General features: G+C 37.7%; 1 protein-coding gene across 5 annotated transcripts in view; it reads right to left on the bottom strand.

Moving 5' to 3' along the window:
• Positions 1-525: 525 nt before the first annotated feature.
• MACROD2 (mono-ADP ribosylhydrolase 2) overlaps positions 526-13,047 on the bottom strand; it is a 1,974,865-nt gene continuing 1,962,343 nt past the window's right edge. For all 5 annotated transcript variants that reach the window (XM_029221509.1, XM_029221512.1, XM_029221511.1 and 2 more), the window contains one exon: positions 526-603. The gene's annotated coding sequence lies outside the window, so the exon portion shown is untranslated. The remainder of the gene's footprint in view (positions 604-13,047) is intronic.

Genomic DNA, 13,047 nt, shown 5'->3' with positions numbered 1-13,047 from the left:
GAATCCCGGAATAAAACACCATTTTTAACTCATCGTCCTGACCTTTTTCCAAGTGATTTCTGATGGTTTTGCCCATTTTCTATCCTGCCTCCTTCATCCATGGATTCTAATACAGGGCTTGATGGTTCCTGAAATGCAGCCTGCAGCTTACCAAACAGTCACCTTCCTTCTCTTCCTTGGAAGAAACCACTGTACCAACCAGCTTTGTGAAATAACTGAGAAAGCAGACAGGAGCCAGGATACGCATGTATGTCACACGTGCCACTGGGACCCTGGGGCAGAGTCGTGAGAGAAAAGACAGAAATGACAGGAATAGTGCCTGAAAGATGCATTCACGTGGGTCCCCCCACCAAATAAAACTTTTTTTTTTTTCCTTTTTTTCTTTCTCTTTCTGCCAGTAAACAGAACAAAATGCGGCTGGAGAAATTAGAGCAAAGGATTCCCCATCCTTCCGTGGGACTCGCCTCCCCCCCCCCCCCCCCCCCAGGGCCCCCAGGTGTCTTTTTCCCCCCCCCCCCCCCCCACCCCGGGGCCGGGAGGCCTGCAATGCTGAGGACTGTCATTTACTTCCATTTCTTTGTTCCTTTGCTTCATCTTGTGCCCCTGCCGAAGATAAGGAGAAACCATTTGTTAGATTAAAGATAAGATATCTTCATAGGTTGAGCAAGGAATATCTTTTTCATACAGCCATTTAAATGCTTCTCACCCCTCAAATGTGCCTAGAAAGATCTTCTTTGACTATCCAAAAGCTTTGGATATCTGAGCTGTAATTGCAGGCACGGGATAAATCACTGCTAATAAATGTACGGGACATTGACAACTTGCTTGGCTGATGGGGGTGATTAACTCAACCCTTCAAGGTATTCTTTGAGAAACCTAATCTTGAACCAATGTGTCCTCCCTTTTCAGCCCCTTCATGTGCTCGAGTTTCCAGGGCTCATCATAGAAACAATAATAATTTACATGATGCTGATTTGCAAAAGTCATTGATTGTCACCCCACCACTCTGAGATCTTATTAAGTAGGCATCTGCCGTGTTCTCCACTTGTGAAAGAACTCTAAGAAGATACCCTGCCTTAGAAGAACCTATAGGGAAATGCATAGATCTTAAGTATACTTCAAACTGTTTTGAAAAATGCATTTAACCCACATCATTCCCATTGGCCCAGAAAGGTCCCTTTTCAATTATTAACCGTACAACTGATCTGATTTCTATCACCATAAATTACATCTCTTCAAGGAAGAATTGGAGAGATGATCTCTGAGCTAACTTTCTATTCTAGTGTCCTATGAATCTTAAAAAAAAATCCTTTGAGGCGTGTGTGTGTATAGAAGAGCGATATCATGCTCATTGTAGATAATATTTAAAATATCCCAAAGTAGACAAGCAAGGATCCTGCATAATGCCTCTATTGACAATAACTTCTGTAGTTAATATTATGGAGCATTTCCTTATATTATTTTTCCATATCTTTCATATGTATATACACAATCATACATTTTAATATTAACAATTAAAATTGTAAACAGGAAGAACATTACAGACAACCTTAAGACATATCTAGAATATGTTCACTATCCAGATTTAATATGTGTTAATATTTTTCAAATTTCCTTGTGATCTTTATTTTACTTTAATAAAACATTATGGGTAAATTATTTACAGATAAATTAAAACTATTTCTCTTCCTTCCCAGAGATTACTGAATCCTGACATTAGTGTGAATCAACAACATGCATGTTTTTACGCTTTTACACACATATGTATTTACAAATACAGACACAGTGGGAAGTATGTAGTGTCACCTTGTGTATTATAAAATGTACGTAAATAGTAATTTGTCTTACTCTGTTTTTAACCATTCGTCAATTATTATTGTTATAAATTTATAATCAATATATATTTTGGCGTTCCTTTGTGTTTACCATTTTTCTTGGCTTGCAGTTGTTTCCTGCACACTACTCTTTCCTCTGGGCTCAATTCTCTTCTTACTGTTGTGCCTCCTTTAGTAGCTTTTAGAGAAAACGTATGTGAGTAGCAAGTTTTTTTTTCCTGAAAATGGGATATCATTTTCTTTTTAAATTAATTAATTAATTAATTAAATTTTTTTGGCTGTGTTGGGTCTTTGTTTCCGTGTGAGGGCTTTCTCTAGTTGCGGCGAGCGGGGGCCACTCTTCATCGTGGTGCACGGGCCTCTCACTGTTGCAGCCTCTCTTGTTGTGGAGCACAGGCTCGAGACGTGCAGGCTCAGTAGTTGTGGCTCACGGGCCTAGTTGCTCTGCGGCATGTGGGATCTTCCCAGACCAGGGCTCCAACCTGTGTCCCCTGCATTGGCAGGCAGATTCTCAAGCACTGCGCCACCAGGAAAGCCCCTCATTTTCTTAAATGATAGTGAAACTAGTGAAGAACTCTATGTTGACAATTATTTTAATCCATGTTTTGAAGACTCAGAATTATTCCATTATCTTCTGACCTAAATTCTTGATCTTGGGAAGCTTGTTGTCTGTGCAATACCTATTTATTTATGGTTAACTCTCCTTTCCCTCTAATTGTTTTAATTTTTTTCTCATTGGTGTTCTGTAGTGCATAAGTGTGAATTTATTTTAAATATGTCCTTCTTGTAACTTATTATTCTTCTTTTAACTTAAAATTTATTACTTTCATCAATTCTTTTTAAAGGAACTCCTTTATTTTATTTATTTATTCATTCCTGGCTGCGCTGTGTCTTCGTTTCTGCGCGAGGGCCTTCTCTAGTTGCGGCGAGCGGGGGCCACTCTTCATCGTGGTGCGTGGGCCTCTTACTATCACAGCCTCTCCTGTTGTGGAGCACAGGCTCCAGACACGCAGGCTCAGTAGTTGTGGCTCACGGGCCCAGTTGCTCCGTGGCATGTGGGATCCTCCCAGACCAGGGCTCGAACCCACGTCCCCTACACTGGCAGGCAGACTCTCAACCACTGCGCCACCAGGGAAGCCCCTATTACTTTCATCAATTCTGATAAATCCTTGCCAGTATCTTTCAAATACTATCAACCAGCTCCTTTTAGAGCTCTTGTTGAATACAAAATGTCTTGGTTATTCTCCTTCTATCCCTTATGTCTCCTCATGTGTCATTTATATTACTATATATTTACTTGCTTCCTCCAAATTGTTAATTTTTCATAGTTTGCTTTTTTCTTACAGTCTTATATCTACTTTTTATCTTTTGCTGTCATTTAAATGTATATACTTTATAAAATCTTCAAAACGTTCTACTCTCAAGTTCTCATCATGCTAACCATCCTGTAATTTTATCCGCCAACTCTCACTCATGATGGATCATTTCCTTTTGTGTTTTGTAAGTCTTAAAGTTGTAAACTCACCTTCAGAAATTTAATTCTTCTGTAGGAATTCCAAGGGATAGTTTTACATTTCCATTTGCTAACTCTCCCAGGGATAACACTGGTCTATAATCTAATATTAAATTAATTTTTCAGTTTGTATATTAACGTATGACTTTGGATGGCATAAATTTGTGTTTCAGACGCATGGTGCATATATGTTTTCTACTTAGTATGGGAGCCTTTTTCTTTCCCCATGCAGCACCCTGGGCAGGCTCAAGTCTCCTTGTTAATTTCTTGAGCTGGGTTATGACTTACTTATGTAGAGTTATCAATTTCAGCTCCTTACCTTGAGTGACCCAAGGTCCCAGGTGGGCATTAAAACCCAAGTCTCTAGCCTTAGAGCCTATCTCTGCACCAGCAACCAAACTGCAGCCCTTGGGGCTGCTGGATCTTCAGCTCACTAGATTATTGCTTTGGTGTTCAAATTCCTCTTCACTTCTGACACCTTAGCTTTCATGTCAGCTGAGCTGTATATTTTAAAATATTTTTGTTATAGTTTATCTCTCATTTCTAAGCATTTGTATTGAGAGGGGTTGTGCATTTTTTTCCCCACCTTTTCAGTCACCTATTGCTACAAAACAAGCCACTCCAAAACATAGTGGCCCCAAAACTCATGATTTATCGTTTCTAATGATTCTGTAATCTGGCTTGGGCTCAGCCTGGCAGTTCATCTGCTCCAGGTGTCATCCACTGGGGCCGGAACATCCAAAATGCCCTCTCACTTCCCAGAATCTCTCTCCATGTGGCCTTCCTCATTCTATAGCACAGCTTGAACTCCTTACAGGGTGGATGGATTCCAAGAGTACAAAAATGGAAGTTACAAGGCCTCCTAAAGCCCAACCTGGAAGCCACACTTGGCCAGCCATGTTCCTCTAGAATCAAAAGTTCGGATTCTATAACCATCTTTACATGCCCTCAAATACTTGTTAAATTATTTTTCAATTTGCAGTGTTCTATTGATTCATTGAACTGTTCTCCTGTTGTCATTTATGATAGCCCTGATTTTTTACAAGTATAAATTACACAACACTAAACATTCTTGTATTATGTCTTTGAACTCTAATTCTATTTCCATTTCATGGTTTTTCTTTAATTTCCCTGGAGGTATGATGCACAGATCGAAAGGTTCTTTCTTCCTGTTGAACTACCAATAATGTCTACAAACCCAGCTGTGTAAATATTTCTATGGGAACTGATGACATTCCTTAGGTCATACTGTTCGTTATGACAACTGTGTTCAGAAATGCACTATTGTTTAGGGAGCAGTACGGTATCATCAAAGAATTTTGTCCTGGAAGTATTTGAACTTCCATTGATCAGCTAAGTGACCCTGTGCAAGTCACTTCTCCTTCCTGGAGTTAAGGGACTGCAGCAAAGAGGTAAGGGAGGAGCCATGATACATGGTTTTGCAATAAAGTTAAACTAATTTTGAACTTTAAGTTTTGACAACTTATTCATTTGGGTAAAGGTATGTAGATAGATTCATGTTTATAGTCAAGGAAAATATTTTGACATTGACCAAGGAAAACATTTATTTTGGTGCTGCATCTAGATATTGATCACACAGAAAAATAATAGTGTCTGTAAGAAAAAAATCTAGATAAGTCTATAGTTTGTTGGCAGCAAAAGGGCAAAAGGTAAGGCAATACTGAAGAACTTGCATTTAAATTGTTCAGGTTTAATCTCACTTCATCACTTCTTAATGTAAACTTCTCTACTGTATCATTTCTGCAGCTTAACAGGATAATCTTAAATACATAAACAAGGTTAAAAAATGTTTTATAAGACCATGTTTGTATAAGTTTATATTTTTTAGCCGTCCTATGCTATACATGTATTGCACAAATGCTATTATATTTAGTTTTAAATGATGTTTAAAACCGTGATAGGAAGACAGCTGCCTGCTTTCACATGTTCTCAAACTTCAGTCGGCCACAATGCTGGAGCTTGAGCAATGTGTCTGCCATGATGCTGGTGCAACATGGCCTTCTGGGAGAGTGCAGAGGCCTACTGAGAAGATGCAGGGAAGATGAAGGGAGGTGTGAATGAAAAATGGTGCCTGCCTACACTGCCACCCTGATGGTGAGCCCTGAGGAGGCTCAGGATGCGAAAGAACAGGATACAGGATACAAAAGATAATGACCTCATGCTGTGTAGCCATGCGCATTGGGAAACCCACTCATCTTAGCTAAAGCTTGCTCTGCTGGGGACACGCATAAGAACTGGCCATTCCACAATCTGAGCACTGTGGTGGTCTTATCCCACTAGAGGGAAAACCTAAGACATGCAAGAGAAGCTGAAACAGCTCTGGGGCAAAACCTAGAGGAGTTAAGCTCACAAGCGGCACATTGCCCACCACACGATCATCGCTAGTGATTTTATTTTGACAAACCAACCTCTGAATGGGGAATAAAGCTTTCAAAACAAAAAGCAAAAGGAACAACAGATTGCGAACCTCCAACTAATACCCTAGCCACGTTTATATATACCTACAAAACTGACTGATTTACCTGGGAATATCGTGCTCTGATAAGACTAAGAATGGGGCTCTTTTATTGCATATTCAGTTAAGCCTGCTTGATAAAAAAAAACACATCTTTTCAGAATTCTGACCTTAAAGAAACAAAAGCCCTTCTAGGGGTAACTTGCATTTCTCTTCCTGTGTCTTTGAAATGTAAATGTTCTACCTGTTCTTCTTTAGGCATTTGTGTGCGTGTGCGTGTGCGTGTGTGTGTGTGTGTGTGTGTGTGTGGTCTCTAGCAACCAGAAGGTACACATATGGTATACATTTGTCATCCAATTGAATAGACTGTGGTCCTGAGCAGTCTTTTTTTTTCTGGCTGTGTGAACTCTCAGGGGCTTTTTGCCATCTAAACCTTTGGTGCGTTAGCTTGTACAACGAAGGCCTTTACTTTCTTAAACTATTTTGAAGAGTAAACTTTCTGGATCTTGTTTAGGTGGCATCTTTTGCACCTCTTCTGGGGAAGCCTCTTGTATCTTATTGGTTTGAGTCACTATTAAGATATATCTCATTAATGGCCAGATGATGGTTCCTTTAAATTGGACTTCTGAATTGGTAAATTTTTAGAATGCTCTCATTATAAACAGCCGTTTTATTGGTACTTATTAAAAAAGAAGGAAATTAAAGGGTGGAAAATATATCTAATGGTTAGTTTAAAACAAACAAGAAAAACCAGCTTGTGAACCTTTGCTTAATTATATTGTGGGATAGACATGTTTCACTGGGGAATGCTTCCCCTGCTTGGTATTATAAGACAGGGCATATAGATCTGCCTCTCAGGAAATATTAATTAAACATACTAACGGAAACCAATAAGGCTACCTGAACTTTATACAGTAAAAACTGAGAACTAATATTCAAGGGCTAATAATAATAAAATTAGTGATTTTGCTCTGGGTTTTAACTTGCACACTCAGAAAGAGGGCCTTGTTGAAGGTCTTATGCAAGTTTTTAAAGGCATGATAAATTAAACCCTAAAGTCCTAGAATATAGAACTCTTAAATTTCAGTTCAATTGGCAATATTCTCACTGAAAAGCAAATTAAATAAAATATAGCTGGGCAAATCAACTTTTTGATATCATTTAGGTGACCAGTTCTTTGGGGAATTAAAAGCAACCTGTCTTTGCCTTGCATTAAATCTCTACAAACCAGAAATGTAAATACAGCCCACAATGACCTGAGACTGGACCTAATCGGCTCAACCAAGTAGAACCGGAAACCAAAGCCAGAAAAAGGGCAAAAGTGGCCCTTTTAAACTCCAACTGTTACTGAATGCAAGTTTGTGAACCTGGCACACAGTGAGGCCAAACAAACAAAAACGTCAGAGTTTGGAGCAGAGAGGTTTATTGTAGGGCCAAGCAAGGAAAATGGGTGGCTCATGCCCCAAAACTCTGAACTCCCCAATGGTTTCTGGGGAGAAGTTTTTAATAGGCAAAATGTGGGGTGAGGGCTACAGGGTGTGTGACTTTCTTCCAACTGGTTGGTGGTGAGGTAACAGGGCAGTGCTCCAGGAATCTTGTGCTCAGCCTGAAATTACCATCCTCCACCTGGGTGGGGGCCTTAGTTCCTGCAGAAGAAACTCAAAGGTATTGTTATGTATATCCCTTGAAGGAGGAACCAGGATCCTGCTTTAATCTCTGCACTATTGTTTCTTGACTGCTCCTCCTTTGTTTCTGCATTGCCTCACTTCCCCGATGAGCAGCTGTTTGAATCTGCCCTTTATAACAAAGGGAAGGGTCAAGGGAGGCTGAATGAAGCTTATTTCCTACAAACAAGAAATGGGGGACATGGAAAGGATTTGTACCCAGGAGGGCCCCTCAAGTCCTGCTCAGTTTCAAAACTGCTGGGAAGGCTCTCTCAGCCAAAATCTAATTCATAGCCTCCTTAAGGGTTTATCAAGAATAAATACAAATCTGAAAGCCTTTTCCATAAATAGTAAAGCCTTAGTCATCTGAACAAGCAACTTTAATTTATTCCAGTTGTTCTTTATAAAGTAGTAAGCTTATATTGTATTATTTAATTCATAACTAAGTTTTTAAAGTGAGGCTATGACATCTCCAGTTTTGTCTGGTTATATGTCTGTGTACATGTTATACATATGATATGTGTCTACCTCTGGAAAATATCAAAATTAAACTTATAAAAGAGCTCTATTTAATTGACTTAAAAGTAAGTGCTTACAAACTAAATATTTCTAAATATGAAAGAAACTACCCAGAATGAATTTCAGGTTCACATGATCTAGAAAGTATTCAATATTAAATTAACATGTGGTATTAAAGCTAGCTTAAGCTTGCTGGTTTATTGTACCTAGGTTTACTGAAGGTCAATACATGTTATTTCTGTTACAGAGTTTGTCAACGACAACAAAAAATTAACTTGGTATGATGAAATTCTTATAAGTAGATTAAATAAGAGTTTTTGGGTGAACTCTTTAGAAATAATTATGTTTTAGGAATGTCTACTTGAAAATAATCTCTCCAAATATCTGGTAACTTGAAACTTTAGAATTGTGCTAAATTAAGTTAAATGATGAGAGTTTGTTGAATAGCTAGGTCATTCCCAAATAAAATAAGATACTGAAAAAATGACTGAACCTTGGCTTCCCCTTAGAGAGTAACTAAAGGTGTTTAGAAGTATTAATAAATGTTTGGTGCCACACTGGGATATTTTTATAAGAAAGCACATGTTTTTAGAAATTATTATTGGTATTTATGTTTGCCATATAGAGTGCTAATGTAGAAGACAGTTCATAACTGCTTACTTCTTAGTTTTCACTAGAAATTAAGGTTTTTAAGAGTTGAGGATTCTAAGCATGTAATTAAAGCTAATAGAAATAATAAAGGAACCATTTCAGTAGGAAAGTAAGATGTGTGTTGTGAACAAAAGAAGGTATGAAAAATGGAATTGCATTTTGTTAAGGGAAAAGAAAGTAATTTTGTCCTAGAGCTGGTTGTTTCTAGATGTGGGGAAAATTAAGGGGCAAAATAATATGCATACAGAAAGGGGTGGAAAAGGAACCCTGAGAATAAGAGTTTTGTTCATGGGTTCATGGTCAGGATTGGCTGAATTTAATTAAGTAGATGGATGGATTTTCTTGTTAAAAGTAAGCTGGTACAAGACTGGAGTTTCACTTTCTCTCTCTGTTAAGAAAACAAAGTTTTCTTGAAGTGCTGCTTTGGTAGCAGATTGTGTGAGCTTCTGTGCCTTTAAGTGACCTGTATTTACTTTGGAAATCTTTTGTCACTTTGGTTAAGTGAACAAGCTGTGATCCTATTTGACCAAGTGTTTTAAAACTTTTGACCTCCAGCTAACTTTAAAAGGCTTCAGAGGGCCCCTAAGGAATCTCAGAGAAGAATATCAAACTGATTGGGCCTATGGTAAGTTAAATTACTTGAGAAACATTGTCAAGTAATTAGAGATGAGCCTTAGGTTATATTTTATGGATAAATGTCATTAGTATAGATATCCCAAAACGTATATGAAATTCCTAAAAATCTGATATGCCTTGGTATAATGTTATCAGTCATAATTCTAGTTATTATCTTAAAAATGTTATGTCACAGAAATATCCAAGTTTCTTGTCAATTGCATTGTAATCATATCTTTAACCATGTCATTTTAAGTCTTGTTGTTTATAGACAATCATTGTTTTACTCTGATAATTTTATAAAATGAACTGCAAGAAAATTCATAAGAAGGATTTTTAACAAATATAAGTTTCTGATAACTTTTAGATCATACTGCTGAACTGCGTAAGAAATTACAAAACTCTAATGGAAAATCTGAAGACTTCATCCAGCTCATCAGGAATTAATCTTACTATCTCTCAAATTTCTTTGCTAGAGATACACAGAATACAAAAGGAATAGTTTGACAAGTTACAATCAGTTCATTTTGGGATACATTGAGTATGACTCTGAAACTCCAAGAAGAGTCCTAGATATAGAATTAAGTTGATTTTTTCATACAAAATTATCTACTACAATATATTGATTGATCAATATAATGCCAACTTATAATAACACCAAGTTCTCATTATATGTGGGTCATTTCTTGAGCACTCTGAACTGTTACACTGACATACAGTACTTGCCCACTCCCATGACAACATTACACTAGTTTTATTTTAAAAGTCTTGTTACTGCATAAATAAGTCTCCACACCTTATCACTACCACATCTTCTTCCTCTTCAAAATTGTCTTGGCTGTTTTCGTTCTTTTTTTTTTTATACAGCAGGTTCTTATTAGTCATCAATTTCATACACATCAGTGTATACATGTCAATCCCAACTGCACAATTTGTCACACCCCCGCCCCCATCCCCCTGCAGCTTTCCCCCTTTGGTGTCCATACATTTGTTCTCTACATCTGTGTCTCAATTTCTGCCCTGCAAACTGGCTCATCTGTACCATTTTTCTAGGTTCCACATATATGCGTTAATATACGATATTTTTTTTCTCTTTCTAACTTACTTCACTCTGTATGACTGACAGTCTCTAGGTCCATCCACGTCTCAACAAATGACCCAATTTCATTCCTTCTTATGGCTGAGTAATATTCCATTGTATATATGTACCACATCTTCTTTAACCATTCATCTGTCGATGGGCATTTAGGTTGCTTCCATGACCTGGCTATGGTAAATAGTGCTGCAGTGAACATTGGGGTGCATGTGTCTTTTTGAATTATGGTTTTCTCTGGGTATATGCCTAGTAGTGGGATTGCTGGATCATATGGTAATTCTATTTTTAGTTTTTTAAGGAACCTCCATACTGTTCTCCATAGTGGCTGTATCAATTTACATTCCCACCAACAGTGCAAGAGGGTTCCCTTTCCTCCGCACCCTCACCAGCATTTGTTGTTTGTAGATTCTCTGATGATGCCCATTCTAACTGGTGTGAGGTGATACCTCACTGTAGTTCTGATTTGCATTTCTCTAATAATTAGCGATGTTGAGCAGCTTTTCATGTGCTTCTTGGCCATCTGTATGTCTCCTTTGGAGAAATGTCTATTTAGGTCTTCTGCCCATTTTTGGATTGGGTTGCTTTTTCATATTGAGCTGCATGAGCTGTTTATATATTTTGGAGATTAATCCTTTGTCTGCTGTTTCATTTGCAAATATTTTCTCCCATTCTGAGGGTTGTCTTTTCGTCTTGTTTATGGTTTCCTTTGCTGTGCAAAAGCTTTGAAGTTTCATTAGGTCCCATTTGTTTATTTTTGTTTTTATTTCCATTACTCTAGGAGGTGGGTCAAAAAAGACCTTGCTGTGATTTATGTCAAAGAGTGTTCTTCCTGTGTTTTCCTCTAAGAATTTTATAGTGTCTGGTCTTACATTTAGATCTCTAATACATTTTGAGTTTATTTTTGTGTATGGTGTTAGGGAGTGTTCTAATTTCATTCTTTTACATGTAGCTGTCCAGTTTTCCCAGCACCACTTATTCAAGAGATTGTCTTTTCTCCACTGTATATCCTTGCCTCCTTTGTCATAGATGAGTTGACCACAGGTGCATGGGTTTATCTCTGGCTTTCTATCTTGTTCCATTGATCTATGTTTCTGTTTTTGTGCCAGTACCATATTGTCTTGATTACTGTAGCTTTGTAGTATAGTCTGAAGTCAAGGAGTCTGATTCCTCCAGCTCTGTTATTTTCCCTCCAGACTGCTTTGGCTATTTGGGGTCTTTTGTGTCTCCATACAAATTTTAAGATTTTTTTGTTCTAGTTCCATAAAAATTGCCATTGGTAATTTGATAGGGATTGCATTGAATCTGTAGATTGCTTTGGGTAGTATAATCATTTTCACAATATTGATTCTTCCAATCCAAGAACATGGTATATCTCTCCATCTGTTGGTATCATCTTTAATTTCTTTCAGCAGTGTCTTAGAGCTTTCTGCATACAGGTCTTTTGTCTCCCTAGGTAGGTTTATTCCTAGGTATTTTACTGTTTTTGTTGCAATGGTAAATGGGAGTGTTTCCTTAATTTCTTTTTCAGATTCTTCATAATTAGTGTATAGGAATGCAACAGATTTCTGTGCATGAATTTTGTATCCTGCAACTTTACCAAATTCATTGATTAGCTCTAGTAGTTTTCTGGTAGCATCTTTAGGATTCTCTATGTATGGTCTCATGTCATCTGCAAACAGTGACAGTTTTACTTCTTCTTTTCCAATTTGTATTTCTTTTTCTTCTCTGCTTGGCGTGGCTACGACTTCCAAAACTATGTTGAATAATAGTGGTGAGAGTGGACATCCTTGTCTTGTTCCTGATCTTAGAGGAAATGCTTTCAGTTTTTCACAATTGAGAATGATGTTTGCTGTGGGTTTGTCGTATATGGCCTTTATTATGTTGAGGTAGGTACCCTCTATGCCCACTTTCTGGAGAGTTTGTATCATAAATGGGTGCTGAATTTTGTCAAAAGCTTTCTCTGCATCTATTGAGATGATCATATGGTTTTTATTCTTCAATTTGTTGATATGGTGTATCACATTGATTGATTTGTGTATATTGAAGAATCCTTGCATCCCTGGGATAAATCCCACTTGATCATGGTGTATGATCCTTTCAATGTGTTGCTGGGTTCTGTTTGCTAGTATTTTATGGAGGATTTTTGCACCTATATTCATCAGTGATATTGGCCTGTAATTTTCTTTTTTTGTAGTATCTTTGTCTGGTTTTGGTATCAGAGTGATGGTGGCCTCATAGAATGAGTTTGGGAGTGTTCCTTCCTCTGCAATTTTTTGGAAGAGTTTAAGAAGGATGGGTGTTAGCTCTTCTCTAAATGTTTGATAGAATTCACCTGTGAAGCCATCTGGTCCTGGACTTCTGTTTCTTGGAAGCTTTTTAATCCCAGTTTCAATTTCATTACTTGTGATTGGTCTGTTCATATTTTCTGTTTCTTGCTGGTTCAGTCTTGGAAGGTTATACCTTTCTAAGAATTTGTCCATTTCTTCCAGGTTGTCCATTTTATTGGCATAGAGTTGCTTGTAGTAGTCTCTCAGGATGCTTTGTATTTCTGCAGTAACTTCTCCTTTTTCATTTCTAATTTTATTGATTTCTCTCCCTCTTTTTCTTGATGAGTCTGGCTAACGGTTTATCAATTTTGTTTATCTTCTCAAAGAACCAGCTTTTAGTTTTATTGATCT

Source organism: Monodon monoceros, unplaced genomic scaffold (assembly GCF_005190385.1).
Source record: "Monodon monoceros isolate NGI ecotype Baffin Bay Population unplaced genomic scaffold, NGI_Narwhal_1 Super_Scaffold_13, whole genome shotgun sequence".
Lineage (NCBI taxonomy): Eukaryota > Metazoa > Chordata > Mammalia > Artiodactyla > Monodontidae > Monodon > Monodon monoceros.
This window is presented reverse-complemented; position numbering and strand designations above follow the sequence as displayed.